A 17,130-nucleotide genomic window follows, 5' to 3' on the forward strand; every position below is an offset into this window, starting at 1 on the left:
ACCTAGATGATCAAAATTGAGATCATGCTCCTATATTTCTATATTTTGCTTTGTGGTACTTGTCGATGAATATTGTAAATACATAATGAAGGAAGAAAAATGAGAAATATGGCTTAGAAAAACTGATCTTGTGCCATGATGAGCATGATGAAGGAAGGGATCTATAAAGACCCTGAGGGAATTGATGCGTACAATTTCATTGGAGGAAAAATGGTAACTTGGTAATCAAGTTGGATCCTTAGGCACTCTGATGCATAAAGGTAGTCTCATGGGAGATGAACCATGATGATGTTGATGTTTTGTTTAGTAGGTCGTCATGGTGAGATGTTTCAAGTGTACATGTCTTCAGTTGGGGCTAGTTCAACTATGTGGATAAGATCACTTGAATAATGTTGACGGAAAAGTTGAATGTGTCATTCCTAGAAATTATGAAGACAATATGAAAGTGATGTATAACCTAGATCCCGTCATGAGAAGGTGGATCCATGACCTGTGATACTAAGAAAGGAATCATGCTCACTACAATGAGATGCTAAGAAAAAAAAGGGATCTATGCAAGCTATAAGGAACTGATAGATGGTGACTTTATGAATGAAAAGTAAGAGAACTTGTGAAGTCTGGATTTATCCTCTCAGGTTGAGAGGGACTAGTGTTGGACACTGGTTCTCCCTGTGTCATATACTAGGCTAGGACTAATCGCTGCAAGTCTATTGCGTTCATCAAAGATAGGGAGAATGATGAATTTTTTGGTTCTCCTTGTATCATGTACTATGATGGATTAGGAATAGTATCTTATGTAAACATACATAGACATGGATAAGGAGAATGATGGATTGGATAAGCATCTTGGACAAACATTCTTGAGTCATGTATTGTGATGAATTAGAATGGAGATCCTAAATCACATGGACTTTGATAATAATGGTTTAGTGGTATGAATACATTGGGTATCCTAGGTGAAGTATGGACCATGATGAGGTAGTATGGTGTCCTATGGAATGCCTCCCAACATTGTGCTCAGTTCTTGTGAAAGATAGATTGTACCTATCGAGGCCTTGGTAATGTGACAATGTTGACTATAATGATGCTTATCAATCTAGATCCCTTCTTATGAGAATATTTCAACTTAAGATAGATCTATTGAGTCATTATGAATACCTCCCTACTTAGGGAGTGTTAGAAAAGTAACTAGGTTTGGTCTTCATAATTGTCCTAGTACTCATTATATATCTGATATAAAGAATAAAATAAAATATATTTGCATGGGTTTTATACACATTTTCATTAAGTTCAAGAATTTATTAATAGGAGCCATAGAGTCTATCTAAAAATTGTATAAGACCGATTTGGGTTTATTGTATCATGTAATATTGTCTACAAAGTCAAGTATACCTTCTAGCTGCAAGTCAACCTCGATGTAATACAAGTTAGCCTTGATGCAGTACATGTTAGCCTTATAAATAGGCTACTCAACATGAAAGGAAAGTTATATACAAGAGGTGACTCAGATCCCTTTTGACATATCTACAGTTTGATCTATTAATAGACAAGAAGGAAAACACTAGTAAGAGGCTTGTAGAAATGAAGAGAAGTGAAACACATAGTGAAGTTTTCTCCTAAGTACATGAACTAAATTTACCCATCCAACCTCAGGCTGAAGGTACAATGGTATTTTAGAGGTCCAAAAATTTCAATAGGAGAGGTCTGAAAATTGTAGTAAGAGGAAGATTAGTATTTTCAAAAGTCTGAGGTACAATGGTATTTCAGAGGTCCGAAAATTGCAGTAAGAGAGTTCCAAAAATTGCAGTAAGAGGAACAATGGCATTTTTAGAAGTCCAAGTTTGTAGTAAGGTCGAGATTGTAGTAGGAGAATTCCAAGTATTTGTAGAAGGATCTTGTTTTATCCTAGATTTTGAAGATTGTAGGAAGATCTTAAGTTGTGAAGTCCAAACTCTTGAAGCTTGTAGGAGGTGGCATCTTGTTGTGTTGACTTGAAAGAAATCTTGAAGTGTTGACTTGTAGCTAGAAGGTGGTTTGACTTGGTCATTGGGTCTTGAGAAGTCTCATTTTGATATGATTTTATAATAAGGAGATTGTTTTTGTTTTCCCCAAGAAAGTGGGGTTTTTACCTGGTGTGGAGCCTACATTTGGTGTATTTTGTCTTTTGTATTTACTTTTTTGGTAATTTATTGATAAAAGAGAACTCAAATAATTAATAACAAGACAACAAACTTCACAAGCAATTATCAAGCTAAGGAGAATCAACATTGACCTACATCTACTTTGATTTTCCAACACTGATGTTGCCAAAAAGGAAGAGGAATTTATGGAAGTATTACCCATACCAACATTGTTGAGACTACCATTTTTGTTGCATTGAAATATGGCAACCATGGAGTAATAAAGAGCTCAACTCTACCCAAAACCAAGGCCCTTCATTTAGAACATACTCCAAATATTTTTGTGTATCAAATTGAACAATGAAGAACCTTTGGAACATAAATAAATGTCACAATTAGGTATCCAAGAGGAAAAAACTAACTGGTGTAATGCTTCCTATTTAGGCTAGAAGCCATTATACCTATAGATAACTGACTTGGATTGAAGGAACACGAAGAGAGAATTTACCTTTGGAAGATTAACTTCCATGACTGAAAATTTCTTCATTTGATCTACTGTACAGGGTACTCTATTACTTTGAATTTGACTTCTTGGGGTAGAATATTTCCCTTTCACGGCACCTTTGAAAGGATTAGATGTTCCATTTGGTATCCTGGGCCTTGGAGCTCCTCCATGCAGCCTCAAGTTCAGGACTATGGTTGAGTTCCTTTTGATGTTATAGCCTTTGATTTGGAAAGAGTCTTGAAGCATCTTCCCCTCATATAATAGACTTTTGAATTTTGCATAAATGCCCCATTTTACCTTTATGCTATGTTTTAGAGAGTTAACAGAGTCTAAACTCCTTGACCAGAGGATAGAACCCTTCCCATTTATATATTTTATAAAAAATTGAAAAGTGCAATGTTCATTCTCTCAGCCTACGGAACATTAAGCTGAGATCCAAAATAATAGAGGGAAGTTCTTTGAGGAGAAGGCACTCATATGTGCTTCAGAAAAATAGATGTTGTTGATCCCAAAACCCATGAGGCAAGGCAGGTATGAGATGCATGAAAAAGGGGGAGTGGGGGTTTGAAAAGTACCCCTATTAAGGATACCTAATGCGGCGACCTCATGCATAAAATAAACCAAACCCAATAGATGGTGAGTGATTTCAAATCTAGACTCTGGTCCATGTATTTAAACATGAAACAAAGATAAACATAATTTCTTTTTAAATTGTGCCTCTTATTACTCATGGAGATCATAATTTGGCCATAGCAGTGGATTGACCCCTTCACCTCATACAAGAACCTTTGCATTCGACAGTTAACTCCCAAGAGAATGTAGACATTTTGCATATAGATATAATAAAACAATTACGTTGAGACCTTTTTGCTAAAAACAACATTTTAGATAAGAGATTTTTATGAAAATTTTGAATAAAAAAAGTTGGAAAAATAACAAATTTTATGAATTTCATATGAAAAATGATAACATTTGATTTTTTTTCCAAAAAAAATGATTTAGATAAAATTTTAAGTAAAAATAACAGAGGAAAGAAATCAAAACATACTATTAAAAAAAAAAAAAAACAAACAAACAAAACAAAACAAAACAAAAAAAAATATTTAAAAATAAAAAGCATAAATAATTCAAAAATAAAAAATCTAATTTAATTAAAAAAAAAATTGAGTTCTTTTCATTATTTTTTTTTAATTTATAGTTTTAATGTTTTTTTCTTTAATTTTTTTAATGTGTTTTTTTGTTTATTTTTTTAATTATCCAATGAGGTATTATTTATTTGTTTTTTTGGTTTTAAATTTTAAATTTTGTTTTGTTAAATTATATTTTTTTGGAAATATTTTCTTGTTTTTCCATTTATTTTTTTGTATTTTTTCATTTTTTGTTTTGTTTTTTGTTTTTATTTTTTTTTGAGTTTATCTTTTATAAAAAAAAATTCTTTATATTTTTTTGTATTTGATTTTTTAGGTAATTTTTTTATATGTTTTAATATATATATATATATATATATATATATATATATATATATATATATATATATATATATATATATATATATATGATGATGATGATGATGATGATGATGATGATGGTTAACGTCCACTGAGACCAAATTGGTCTATCGGACCTATAATTTTCTTAGTTTCTAATTCTCTGGCTCCTCGTCTTTCTTGGCGAGATTGGTGTTGTAGCTTTCTTTTTTTTCTCTACGGTCTTCCAACTTTCTTTATCTTGCATCTCTTTCATCTCTTCTGATTCTTGGGACATTGGTGTCTTAGCTTCATGATCCACTGTGTTCGTCTTTTTGAAGATAGTCGGAGAAGAAGTTTGGGCTAGGAGATCTGCATCGTTGTTAAATGAAGATTTATTTTGTGCGGTATTTGAGTCCTCATAACTGTTGATGCTTGAGGGGTTGTCGAGTTCACTCTTTTGTTGTTGGGCGGGGCTTTCCCCCTGCTTGTCTTGAAAGATGTTTCTCTCTTGCCCGATTTCTTGTGATTTAGAGTTTTCTCGAGAGTATTCCTCTTTGATGACAGTGTAGTGTTCTCTCTGTGCTCCTTCCCACCATGTAGATCTGTGGTGATTTTTTCTAGCATAATTTTTCTGGGAGGCTTTTGGGCAATTTTTGGCTAGGTGGCCTGTCTCAAAGCAGGATTGACACCTTAAGAGGACACTTTCATAATTGAGTTTCTGATTCCACACATATGTGTGTGTGTGTGTGTGTGTGTGTGTGTGTGTGTTTTATTTTATATTTTCTGCAGGTTCTGTGTTTATCCTTGACTAGCAACCCAACCCCATTATGCGTCAATTTGATAGTTGATTTTAAAGTTTTCATTATAATGGATCGATTTTCCCCCCACAATGTGTCAATTTCATGGTTTGTTTTTAACTTATCATTGCAATGGGTTGAGTTTGCCTAAATTGTATGTTAATTTGATGGTTGATTTTTAATTTTTTGTTGTAATCTCTCAAGTTGTTTTAGGCTAAGATATACTTTTAGCATTTAAAAAATAAATTACCCTTGGTATAATGACTCTTTCATTTAATGCCATGGTTGAAATATGTTCTAAACTTAAGGTTTTCTGTAGTCATGATCTTTGGTTTTAATTCCATGGTTGACAAATTGTCAAAATTTTAAGGTTTTTTCTGAGTCATGATATTTTATCTTTAATGCTATGGTTGAAAATAGTTCAAAGTATTTTATCTTTAACACCATGGCTGAAAATAGTTGGAATTTTAAGGCTTTCCATAGACATGATATTTTATCTTTAATGCCATGCCTAAAAATCATTAGAGTTTTAAGGTTTTTCGGAGTTTTGATATTTTATCTTTGACACCATTGCTAAAAATGTTGAAATTTTACCTGAAAAAAAGAAGACATTATTCCAACATTAACACTTTTCATTTTCAGGGTCTTTTGCACAATAAAATGTAGAAATTCCTTATAGATTCAAATTGCAGATTGTAATATGCTAAAACAATTGACTTGAATCTACTCTACTCATCAGTGAAAACAATAAGCGATCGATGAAATCATGATGTATAAAAGAGAAATAATCTAATCACATATAACACAATAATTTTTTGGGGAAAGCCACAACTAAAAACCCCTACTATTTGTATATTGCATTGATAAAAAAATATGAGAAGTTTACAATGCTTTTCTCAAGCCCGAGAAACCTCTACATTATCTCTATCTATCTTACTACTTCCCAAACAAGGTCAAGCCAATACTTAGCCAATTCTGCTACTTTCCAAGCTCCTATTTCCTTGCACAGTTTCCTTTAGAATTAGCCCATATTTAGTGGGGAAATTCCACAATATGAATTGTGCAATCCTCATAGGCCTTCCTTTGATTGCATGCACCACCTATACAATTCAGATGATTATACAACTGATAGTACACTATCCCTGAACTCCAATCTCAACTGGGTTTTTCTCTGATATGACATGCATGATTTAATTATGAGTGAATCTTTAGTTTACTAGTTGATCAATGCTAGTTACACCCCACCACTGGATCTCCCACTAATTCCTCCATTAGTTAGAACTAGTTTAACTAAATTTAACTCAGTTAGATTGAATTAAATAATTACAAATCAAAATAAATTCAATCAGGGATCTTATTAAGTAGGGGGCACTCTACATGACTTTAGTTAGACTCCCAACTCGAATTAACTGAGCCAACTAAGACAAATTAACTTAGTTAACTATTACGAGTTGTCATGAGTGTTGAAATATGGCAACAAGAATATTCCAATTTAATTTGTCCTTGAATTAAATTGTGAATTAAAATCGAATTTAGTCTTAACAGCTACTTGGAAATAATTAATTTATTTATTTTAAATTAATTAGTTGGATAAATTCAAGTTAGAAGTCTTTATGAAGTCATGCAAGAGTTATCCCTTAAATTAAGGAGATAATATTGAGTTATATTTGAGTTGTAATTAGTTAACTTAGTTTACTGAGTTAAGTCTAGTTAAATTAGTTCCAAACTGTTTGAGGAACTAATAGTGAGTTAACAGTCAGTTGATGCATTAATGCACTCAACTAGTGCTACTCCAGTTAACTGAAGATTCCCTCATCAGAAACTCATGCATGTCTATTCTGAGAAACACCCAGTTGAGATAAATGTTCAAGGATAGTGTACTATCAATTGCATGTGTTTTCTTGTGGAGAAAACTCATGCATGCAGTCAAGGATTTATCCTTGAGGATTGCGCAGTTTTGGAGGAAGGTTTTCCACTTGGTAACAGGTAAATCATCCACAAGGAACAATGCAAGGAAATATGAGCTTGGAGGGCAGAGAGGAAGGCTGGAGAGAAGCCAAGATTGCCTGTGAGCATCTGTGAGGATTGTACTGAGAGTTGGCTAGCTGTGAGAGCTAAGGCTTTGTATAATTCCTATGTATTTCCACCATGTATGATAATACAATAGTGTGGGGTTTTTAGCTGAGGATTTCCTCAAAGTATTTTCATGTGTATTGTGCGATTGATTCTTCTTCTTCTGGTTATATTGTTCAGCTCGATCTTTAAGCTTCCACAAATTGATAGTAGAATTAGGTTATAGTATTCTACTTTGATTTATATTGCATTATCGGGTTAACCTACACAAATTTTCTACATGGTATTAGAGCTGGATTTGTAGAAATTATTCTACATGGTATCAGAGCTATGAACAGTATACTGAGAAGAGAATTCAAAGTTTGAAGTTCGGGGTTGCAGGTGCAAATCGAATTCATATCATACTTCAAGGTTGGCCAATGGCGTTCTATGGCTTAAGACTCAAGTATGCCTTGGAAGGTAGCTCAAATTACATAGCATGGAAAGATAGAATGGAGGCTGTATTAGAAGACAATGGCTTGAAGGAATTCATTGATCAAGAAATCCCAAAGCCAGCTTCAACTAATGCACAAGAGTTGGCTGAGTGGAAGAAGTGTGTGGCGAAGGCGAGATGGATCATCCTTGAGGGAGTTCGAGACCATATTGTCTCGAGTCTTTGTGGGAAGGATACTCCATTTTCAATGTGGAAGACATTGAAGGACCTCTACCAGAATAGTAGCAACTAGAGGAAATTAGTGCTCAAGGATAAGCTTCAAAGAATCAAGATGGAGAAGGGCGATACTATTTCCACATATCTGAACAAGCTCACCACCTGGAGAGATGAGCTTGGCAGTGTGGGAATAACTAATGTCGATGATGATATGGTGAACCTCACTCTCCTTGGCCTTCCAAAGAGTTGGAATAGCTACCAGGACTCTATGAATGGAAGGGAGAAACTGCCAGATTGGGAATGACTATGGTTGGATCTTATGCGGGAGGAGATCAGGAGGGGCACACGAGATGGTTCTTCATCCAAGAATGATGATGAAGAAAATCTGGCCTTAGCAAGTAAAGCAAGGAAACGGAAGGGGAAGGCTTCCCATATCAAATCGAATTCTTCTCATGGAGGGAAGACGGGTGACATATCTAAAGTAAGATGCTTTAATTGTCATAAGATGGGACATTATGCGACTAATTGCCCATCGAAGAAGTCCAAGAAAGGATCCTCAGAAGGATCGGAAGGTGAGGCATTAGCCTCTTAGTTTGAAATGGACTTTACCCTCATCGCATGCATGGTGTCATCGATGATGGGTTGTGTCTGGTATCTTGATAGTGGAGCCTCATTGCACATGACCGGTGATAAAAATTTACTCAGTGCCTTGGAGGAGAAAGACCTCAAGATGCACATAGAGATGGGTGATGACAGAAGGTATAGTGTTTCAGGAGTGGGCACAGTTGCTTTTTAGAGGGAGCATGGAGCTCCTCTCACCTTGACAGATGTGATGTATGTCCCTGGACTAAAGAAGAACTTGGTATTGGTCGCGATGTTGGAGGAAAAAGGCTACGATGTTGTCTTCAGTAAAGGAAAGGCATTCCTAAGACACATAGACACGAGTCAGGCCAAGAGGATAGGGATTCGGGTGAAGAATCTCTATAAACTATAGGTAGATGATTGTGCAACATTGAGTATGAAAGAAGAATTGGTGAAAAGCCAAGACATTAGTGAGTTGTGGCACAGGCGGTTGGGCCATTTGCATCATGGGGCTTTGAAGATAATGTAGCAGATATCTACATGACTTCCCAAAGGTAAACTTGAGCAAGTTGACACATGCAAAGGTTGTACCTTGGGAAAGTACACCAAGTCTTCCTTTCATGATCGAGACAGTCGAGCAGAGGCTATCTTAGAGTGAGTTCATAGTGATTTTTGTGGACCATTCTCGACGACATCCACAGCAAAGCAAAGGTATTATGTGATTTTCATTGATGACTATTCTCATAAATGGTGGATTTATTTCATGCAGAAGAAGGACCAAACTTTAACAAAGTTTTGTGAGTTCAAAGCTTTGGTCGAGAAAGAGAAAGGGAAGAAGATCAAGGCCTTGAGAAGTGATAATGGTGGAGAATATGTCTCTCAAGAGTTTAAGGACTTCTGTGCAGCGGAAGGAATTAAACGAGAGTTGACGGCACCTCATAACCCACAACAGAATGGGGTGGCCGAGAGGAAGAACATAACTATTGTAGGGGCAACACGGGAAATGCTGCATGACCAAGGCCTACCACTTCACTTGTGGGCTGAGGCATGCAACACAGTGGTCTATTTGCATAATAGAATCCTGCATCGCATACTTGGGATGAAGACACTAGAGGAAGCTTTCTCCTGTAAGAGACGAGATGTGGGTTACTTCAAGATCTTTGGCTCATTGGTATATTTCCATGTGACAAAGGATGCATGGAAGAAACTTGAGCCGATAGCAAAGTTGGGGATATTTGTGGGGTACACTGATACACCTCACAACTATCGGGTGTACTTGCCTACTAGTTGGAGGACAGTGGTTCACAGAGATCTCAAGTTTGATGAGTAGAAGGCCATGCGAGTTTCCCTTGAGAGGGAGCTCCAACTACATGCTGTGGAGGAACTATTGGTTCCTAAGGAGGAGAAGCCTCAGATTGATCTAGAGTAGCTGCATGCAGAGGTTCCAAGAGTGGAGACATCCACTCAAGCAAAGTCTTCCAGAGATGGACGGAAGTGCACAAGAGAAGTTGACAGATTGTTGGACGATGCAAGAGAGAATGTGGAAGCACCATCTTCTCAGCGATGACAGAGGAGGTCACCTGAGAGGTACACTAGATACATGGCCCTTGCTGGGGAATGTGTTGAGACCGAGCCATCTTTCCTTGAGGAAGCAGTGCAACAGCGGATTTGGGTCGATGTTATGGTGGAGGAGTATGACTCCATAGTTCGTAATAGTGTTTGGGACATGGTTCCGAGACCAGAGAACAAGTCATTTGTGAGTTCCCGTTGGCTTTACAAGGTAAAGCAAGCTGCTGATGGTAGTGTGGAGAAGCATAAGGCAAGATTTGTTGCCCGTGGCTTTTCACAGGTCGAGAGGATCATGTTGCTGCAGTATATTTCGACAAAGGAGCAAGATGCTGACATTTTGACAAAGGCATTGTCAAAGTGTAAATTCAAGTTCCATAGAGACAGGATCGGGGTGGCAGATAATCCCTTTCTTGTTGAGAGGGAGTGTTGAAATATGGCAACAAGAATATTCCAATTTAATTTGTCCTTGAATTAAATTGTGAATTAAAATCGAATTTAGTCTTAACAACTACTTGGAAATAATTAATTAATTTATTTTAAATTAATTAGTTGGAGAAATTCAAGTTAGAAGTCTTTCTGAAGTCATGCAAGAGTTATCCCTTAAATTAAGGAGATAATATTGAGTTATATTTGAGTTGTAAGTAGTTAACTCAGTTTATTGAGTTAAGTCCAGTTAAATTAGTTAAAAACTGTTTGAGGAACTAATAGTGAGTTAACAGTTAGTTGATGCATTAATGCACTCAACTAGTGCTACTCTAGTTAACTGAAGATTCCCTCATCAAAAACTCGTGCATGTCTATTTTGAGAAACACCCAGTTGAGATAAATGTTCAAGGACAGTGTGCTATCAGTTGCAATTGTTTTCTCATGGAGAAAACTCATGCATGTAGTCAAGAATTTATCCTTGAGGATTGCACAGTTTTGGAGGAAGGTTTTCCACTTGGTAACAGGTAAATCATCCACAAGGAACAACGCAAGGAAATAGGAGCTTGGAGGGCAGAGAGGAAGGCTAGAGGGAAGCCAAGATGGCCTGTGAGAATCTGTGAGGATTGTACTGAGAGCTGGCTAGCTGTGAGAGCTAAGGCTTTGTATAATTCCTATGTATTTCCACCATGTATGATAATACAACAGTGTGGGGTTTTTAGGTGAGGCTTTCCCCAAATTATTTTCATGTGTATTGTGTGATTGATTCTTCTTCTTCTGGTTATATTGTTTAGCTCGATCTTTAAGCTTCCGCAAATTGATAGTAGAAGTAGGTTATAGTATTCTACTTTGATTGATATTGCATTATCGGGTTAACCTACACAGATTTTCTAGAATGAGATGTGGAATTACAATTTAATTCAAGGACAAAATTAAATTAGGATTTTCATGTTGCATTTTCAACACTCCCTCTCAACAAGAAAGAGATTATCTATTACCCCGATCCTTCCTCTGTGAAACTCGAATTTTCATCTTGAAAATTCCTTTATCAAAATATCTGCATCCCGCTCCTCTACACACAATCTCGTAGATGGTGATGTCAAATGTCGATATTCTTGGACCAATAATGAAAAACTGGATTTTCAGGGACTTTGATATAACTCTAATTGTCATAGTAAATCATTGTAGGATACATTTGTTGACCAAATAACCCAACAAGGATCTTCCTCATCTAGATATCCTCACAAGTTGCTTGACTCGCAGCCGTGTACTCTACTTGTGTCGAACTGAGTGCACCTAATCTCTACTTCCTGTTGTACCAAGACACTGATGCTAACCCAATACTAACAATGTTATGCAACTAGCTTACAAAATAGAAGAAAGGATAGATGAACGCCTTCAAAATCAGCCTCTTCGAGGGGGAAACCTCCTTTACTTTACACAAATAAACAATTCTTGGATGATACAGATGACTAAACCTCATTTCTATATATTGGAGTCTAAGGGGTCACAATATAATCAAAGCTGACATAACAATAATAACATAAGGGCACAACAATAACAATAGTGGGTTTCTATGGGGCACACAAATAACAATATGGGGACAATAGGGGCACAATAATAACAATAAGGGCTATAATGACAATAGTAATGGGGGAATCACAAGTATTATAGGGGCCTAACATGCCCCTCTCCTTCAGAAAAGAGTTGCCCTCAATGCTTGAGTAGTTCTAGATTCTTTTGTATAAAATTTTCATCCTCCCATATGGAATCTTCAGCAGATAAGTTCTTCCACTTGATGAGATACTCCGAAATTGATCGATTTCGTAGCTGTCAAATTCTTGTTTCTGTGACTGCTTCAGGTTCCAATATGACTTTTCCTTCCTCATCAAGTTCCGGTAATATTGTTTGAACTGGGAGCTTGTCACCTATAACCTTCTTTAAACATGGAACATGGAAAACTGGGTGCACTCAAGAAGCTGCAAGAAGCTCCAATTTGTATGCCATAGTACTAATCTTTTGCAACACCTTGTACGTACCATAATAATTTGGTGATAGTTTATTATCCTTCTTAGCTTGCTTGAGGGACATTTTTTTATATGGTTGTAGCCGTAGGAATACCTAGTCACCTATATAAAAACTTCTTTCACTGCGATGTTGATCTGCTTGTTGTTTCATTCTATTTTGCGCCAACGTGAGGTTATCGTTTAAGAGTTGGAGAACTTGTTGTTGATGCTCGATGTGATGTTCCACTGCTTGAGCATTAGATTTTTCTCTTAAATATGATGTGATGGATGGTGGATGATATCCATAAAGTGCTATAAATGTAGTCATTTTTGTCGTAGTATGGAAGGAAGTGTTATACAACCATTCAACCAAAGGCAACCATTTGACCCATCGTGTCTGTTTATCAGATACAAAGCAACAAAGATATCCTTCCAAACATTTGTTTACTATCTCAGTTTGTCCATCAGATTGAGGATGATAAGATGAGCTATGAGCTAACTGAGTGCCGAGATAAGAAAATAATTTTGTCCAAAAATTTCCAGTGAAAATGGGTTCTCTGTCGCTTACAATAATCTTGGGTTTCCATGTAGCTTTTGAATTGTTTCCATAAATGCAGTAAAAAATGTATTGGCTTTAAATGGATTCAATAATGCCCAAAAGTGTGCATACTTTGTAAGTCTGTCAACTACCACCATGATGCAACTCTTTCCTTCGGACTTGGGTAAACCTATGATAAAATCCATTGAAACCTCCTCCCAACATTGGCTTGGAATGGATAAAGGTTGTAATAGACCTGGGGTCTTAATTGTTTCAACTTTATTTTGTTGGCAAACCAAACATTCTGCCACAAACTTTTGAATATCCGATTTAAGGCCATCCCAAAAAAATTCCTTCTTAACCCCATGGTAAGTTTTTAAAAATCCTAAGTGCCCTCCTAAGGGAGAAGTGTGCAATTCCATAAGAATATTTTGTTTGAGTTGGGAATTCTTACATAGGTATAAGCAATCTTTGTACCATAACAAATCATTTTTCCAGCTAAATGTATCAAATGTACTAGGGTCTTGTTCTAACTTTTGAATGAGTACCCACACTTCTTCGTCATTCTTCCATTCATCCCTTGCTTCATTTATCCAATTTGGTTGGATAATAGAAATGGTGCACAACAATGCTTCCACATCCTCATCCTTTCTTGAGAGTGCATTTGCCACAACATTTTGCTTCCCTTTTTTGTAGATGATTTCAAAGTCATAACCCAACATCTTTGTGACCCACTTTTGCTGCTCTTTAGAGGATACTCTTTGTTCTAAAAATTATTAAGACTATCATGATCCGTTTTTACCTTGAACTGTCTTCCCATTAGGTAGGGTCACCATTTCTTATGTGCATGTAGTATTTCCAACATTTCCTTCTCATAAATCGCTTCGTGTAAATACTTTCCTTTGATTGGATGACTTTCGAAAGCAATGGGTCTTTCATCTTGCATTAAAACAACACCAATTCCATTTCTTGAAGCATCACATTCCACAATAAATGTTTTTGTGAAGTCTGACGTAGCTAAGATCGGTGCTTGGCACATTGCCTCTTTAAGATGTTCAAAGGCATTTTTTGCTTCTAGAGTCCATGAAAATGAATCTTTCTTCAATAATGTTGTTAGAGGTGCTGCTATTCTCCCATAATTCTTAAAAAACTTGCAATACTACCCTGTCAACCCAAAAAATCCTCGCAGATGCTTTATGGATGTGGGGATTTTCCATTCCTTAATGGCTTTAATTTTTCTAGGGTCTACCTTAACACCTTCATGAGATACAATATGACCCAGATATTCCACCTCTTGTACTCCAAATAAACATTTGGAGATTTTTGCATATAATTGTTTCTCCTCGAATAGTTTGAGCACCCTCTCAATAGGTTGAACATGATCCTTCCAAGACTTGTTGTAGATTAGTATATCATCAAAAAATACTAACACAAATTTTCTAAGGAAGTTGAAAATGGAATTCATCAAACCTTGAAATGTAGAAGGTGCATTGGTAAGGCAAAAAGGCATGACCAAAAATTTATAATGACCCTCATGAGTTCTAAATGTTGTTTTCAGAATGTCTTCAATCTTCATTCTGATTTGATGATATCCTAAACGAAGATCCAACTTGGTGAAGTAAATTGTTCCATGCAATTCATCCAATAATTCATCAATGACAGGAATGGGAAATTTATCTTTAATAGTGAGCTTGTTGAGCTTCCTATAATCTGGACACATGCACCATGATCCATCCTTCTTGTGAACCAATACTACTGGAGTAGAGAAAGAACTTTGACTAGGTTGAATTATACCAGCCTCTAGCATTTCTGTAACCATACGTTCAATTTCACTCTTTTGGGCATAGGGATATCTGTACGCCCTGATGTTTGGAGGAACACTTCCTGGAATCAAATGAATAGCATGATAATGATCACGAATAGGTGGGAGGCCTTTGGGAGTCTCAAATACCTTGGAATGATTGTCCAAGTCTTTTTGGAGATCTGGAGAAATACATGATTTCGATGTGGGAACCTCTAGCGAACATAATTGCGCAATTATGCCTCGTTGTTCCTTCTTTAGAAGCTTTGTCATACCATTAGAGATGATTATCTTTCATGATTTCCTTGCAATACCCCTTAATTCAACTTCCTTTCCTTCCGCACAAAATTTCATGAAAAGTTCTTGAAAATTAAAAGCTATTGTACCCAAGGTTTGTAGCCATTGGACTCCTAGTACAACATCAGCACCACCCATTAGAATGGAAAGCATTGGGCTATTCAATACATATTCTCCCATGGATAGCTTGATATTATGGCACTTTCCAGATAAATTTATGGTTCCTCCACTTGCAACCATCACTTGACACTATGGTGTTGGATATAGGAAGCAATTCAATTCCTTGGCTATCTTACAATGAATAAAATGATGGGTACTTCCTGAATCAATCAACACTATTACCTTTTTCTTCTTGATATGTCCTTCTATCTTGATAGTTTGAGGAGTGGTAATTCCATCCAATGCATTAAAAGATATGGTCGGATTCATTTCTTCTTTATCTAGGGTTTTTCCTGGTGTATATCCTCTTCTTTTGAAGTTTCTTGTTCCTTTTCTTCCTCCTCTTCATAATCTACGTAGAATAATTTCTTCTCAGCACACTTATGGCCTTTAGTGTATTTTCTATCATGAATGTAACAAAGCCCTTTTGCTCTTTTTTCTTCCAATTGTTGTGGTGTCAACCTTATAGGTTGTAGAAGGCTAGGGGCAACAAGACTTCCATCTTTATAGTTGTGAGTGGTAGGCTTCCTGGTTGCCATAATTTTGCATTCCATTTTTCTTGCTAACCTGAATGCCTTCTCTAATGAATCAGGTTCCCAAAGGCAAACCTCATGTTGGATGTTATCCTTTAAAGTCCCTATGAACACATCAATCATATGCTCCTCTAGAATATCTTTTACCCTTAAGTTCAATTTTTGGAAGTCCTCAATGTGCTCCATCATTGAACCCTTTTGTTTGAGATTTATCAATTGGCTAAAAAAGGTGTTTATTTTTGTATCCTCATAATGTTCTATCATTTCTTTCGTAAAAATTGCCCAAGCGATAATTTTTTTACGAGAGAAAATCCATCGATACCATACAAACTGATTTGGTTCCAAATATAAAGTTGCAATACGTACCTTTTGTGTGTTTTGCACATTATGGAGATCGAAAAATTACTCCATCTGTAGTATCCATGTTCTGGTATCCTTGCCATCAAACTTCCTCATATCGATCTTTAGAACATGGTGGGTCTTCAATCCAACATTAGAGTCTATGAAATCATGATTAACATTTATTTTGTTCTCATCATGAGTTTCCTTTACTACCTTTTCTCCATTCGTAAACATTTCTTGTAGCAACTTTGTCAAATTTGTCTTCAAATTGTCCATTTTTCCTTCCATCTTAGCTTCCAAACCATCCATATTAGCTTCCACGGCATTCATCTTAGCTTCCATGTCTTTCTTTAAACCATCCATTTTATCTTCCATGCATTTCCTTAAACCATCCATCTTAGCTTTTGTTACTTTTTGTGAGAGTGAATTTTGTTGCACTTGGTCTCATAATTTTGATATATCCTATTGCATTTCTTCCTCTTCTTCATGAGTCATGCTAGAGCTTCTAGGTTTCTTACTTGGTGTTTCCATTTTCTTTCTTCGGGGCATCAATTAATGCTAATAATCCTTCACTATTCCCTTTGAATTCCTTCAAACTAAATTTTTAAACCAATCTTATGCAAAATTTTAAAAAAACTACCCACCTTTTTTCACTTTGTAAGCGCTCGATATTGAATCTGTTGTATATCTGTAATTACGGATCTCCAAGATCTAAAATTGCATTCTACAGTAGCCCTCTGAATCCTCTTTCTAACCCCGCAAGTCTGATCAAGATTGGATTCTCCAAGGAAGAGTTATGCCAAATCTCCTATGGTGACCTAATTATAGATGGGTTCAGTAGAGCGAACTTGTACGAAGTGCCACGTGTCACTGTTTCTAACTTAGAACCTGAAACTTATATACAGAAAACTACAGCCCGTCCTCTTTTTGAAACTTCTTACCAAATTTCAATATGATTCTCATAACAAAAGTTATGACTATTTTACCTAGGTCACTTGTTTGAGATACAATTCGGGATCCTGAACAAACCCTAAATTCCTTAGATCATATCTCTCAAATTATAGCGAGAAAAGATATGAATTCAAATCTGAGGTTTAGAGAGATTTCAGCTCAAATGGGTTTTTTTTTAGCATCTGAAATGTCACAAAAAAAAGAATTTATAGTGAAAATTCCATGATGACCTGTTTGGAACAACGAAACCTTAGAATCCAAAGCTCTTATACGAAATGTTATGCAACCAACTCACAAAATAGAAGAAAAGATAGATG

Source organism: Pinus tabuliformis, chromosome 2_1, assembly GCF_031772625.1.
Source record: "Pinus tabuliformis cultivar Carrire ecotype Pingquan chromosome 2_1, CPIR1, whole genome shotgun sequence".
NCBI classification, from domain to species: domain Eukaryota; kingdom Viridiplantae; phylum Streptophyta; class Pinopsida; order Pinales; family Pinaceae; genus Pinus; species Pinus tabuliformis.